Consider the following 2,231-nt stretch of genomic DNA (forward strand, 5'->3'; position numbering starts at 1 on the left):
TAGGTGTTGGAAGTGTGTAATCTGCTTTTTAATTTTGATTTTTATAGAGGGATTATAGTTAAGAAATTACCAGAAGACTTTGGACTTTGAAACAAGTTGGAACTGTTATCAACTATAGGATCTTTCGAAATTGGACTAAATGCAATGTCTTTGGGGCCCAGGTAGTGAAATATGGTGGTTTGAAAGAAAATGGCCTTCAAAGAGAACGGAATTATTAGGAGACGTCACCTTATTGGAGTAAGTATGGGCTTGATGGAGGAAGTGTGTCACTGTCAGGTGGGCTCTGAGGTCTCCTTACTCAAGCTTCACTCGGTGTTACAGTCAGTAACTTCTTGTTGTTTTCTGGTCAAAATGTAGGACTCTTGGCTCCAGCACCACGTCTGCCTGCACACCGCCAGGCTCTCTGTCATGATAATGGATTGAATTTCTGAAACTGTAAGCCAGTACCTCAATTAAATGTTTTCCTTTAAGAGTTTCTGTGGTTCTGGTTTTCACAGTAATGAAAATCCTAACCAAGACAAGGTGCTTGCTGCCAGTTGTGATGATCTGACCTATAAGGTGGAAGGAACAACCAATTACCGCCAGTAAGCTGTCCTCTGGCCCTTACATGTGCCATACCACAGCATGTGTGTGTCTCCACACACACACACAATGCTAAATAAATAAATATTTTAAAAATTAAAAATTCCCAAGTTTTTTCCTGATAGTTTCTTATTGGCTTATTCTTGAAGTATGTTTGCATTACTCTTTTTTTTTTTTTGAAGAGGGGATGCAGTGAACTTTATTGATGGTATTCAAGAGAGTGGGGCTCCCTAAGCCCCTCCTGCTATCTGGGGGTCTGGGATGGAAACTGTGAGGGAGAGCTCAGTGTCAAGGGTTGAGTTAGGACAGGGACTGCTCAGCAGCTGAGGGCTTCTCTCTTGCTGTGTCCTTGCTGGGGTGGGTGGTCCAGGGCGGGCTTCTTACTCCTTGGAGGCCATGTAGGCCATGAGGTCCACCACTCTGTTGCTGTAGCCGAACTCATTGTCGTACCAGGAAATGAGCTTTACAAAGTTGTCATTGAGAGCAATGCCAGCCCCAGCATCAAAGGTGGAAGAGTGGGAGTCACTGTTAAAGTCGCAGGAGACAACCTGGTCCTCAGGGCCCTCGGATGCCTGCTTCACCACCTTCTTGATGTCGTCATACTTGGCAGCATTCTCCAGGCGGCATGTCAGATCCACGACGGACACGTTGGGGGTAGGAACCCGGAAGGCCATGCCCGTGAGCTTCCCGTTCAGCTCTGGGATGACTTTGCCCACAGCCTTGGCAGCGCCAGTGGATGCAGGGATGATGTTCTGGGCAGCGCCACGGCCGTCTCGCCACAGCTTCCCAGAGGGGCCGTCCACAGTCTTCTGGGTGGCCATGATGGCATGGACTGTGGTCATGAGTCCTTCCACGATGCCAAAGTTGTCATGGATGACCTTGGCCAAGGGGGCTAAGCAGTTGGCGGTGCAGGAAGCATTGCTGACAGTCTTGAGGGAATTGTCATACTTGTCATGGTTCACACCCATCACAAACATGGGGACATCCGCAGAAGGGGCGGAGATGATGACCCTTTTGGCCCCACCCTTCAAATGGGCCCCAGCCTTCTCCATGGTGGTGAAGACACCGGTCAATTCCACAACATACTCGGCACCACCCCATTTGATGTTGGCGGGATCTCGCTCCTGGAAGATGGTGATGGCCTTCCCGTTGATGACAAGCTTCCCATTCTCAGCCTTAACTGTGCCTTTGAACTTGCCATGGGTGGAGTCATACTGGAACATGTAGACCATGTAGTTGAGGTCGATGAAGGCTTCATTGATGGCAACAACGTCCACTTTGCCAGAAGTGAAGGCAGCCCTGGTAACCAGGCGTCCAATACGGCCAAATCCGTTCACTCCGACCTTCACCATCGTGTCTCTGGAACAAGGCTGGCACTGCGCGAAAAGAAGCGGCTATCTCTAGAACAGGGAGGAGCAGAGAGCCTGCATTACTCTTTTCACACAAAGTAAGCGTACTTACTTTATCATGTATTTAGATTGTTTCATCATCTCTGGTCTTTAAGATACTGATTTTTGTGGGTTCCTGATGAGTTTATTCTTTTCATTTTTTTTATAGTAAACCAATATTCAAAGGGATTTCCATTCATGAGAGTATGATCAAAGCATCTCTACAGAGAGTTTTCTCGTCTAACTGCTCACCCATTTTTT

The 2,231-nt window shown here is 47.6% G+C and overlaps 1 pseudogene; it reads right to left on the reverse strand.

The window, feature by feature from the left end:
- Positions 1 to 924: 924 nt before the first annotated feature.
- Positions 925 to 1,982, reverse strand: LOC125413931 (glyceraldehyde-3-phosphate dehydrogenase pseudogene; annotated as a pseudogene).
- Positions 1,983 to 2,231: the final 249 nt, after the last annotated feature.

This window comes from Myodes glareolus, chromosome 18, assembly GCF_982192425.1.
Source record: "Myodes glareolus chromosome 18, mMyoGla1.1, whole genome shotgun sequence".
Classification (NCBI taxonomy): Eukaryota; Metazoa; Chordata; class Mammalia; order Rodentia; family Cricetidae; genus Myodes; species Myodes glareolus.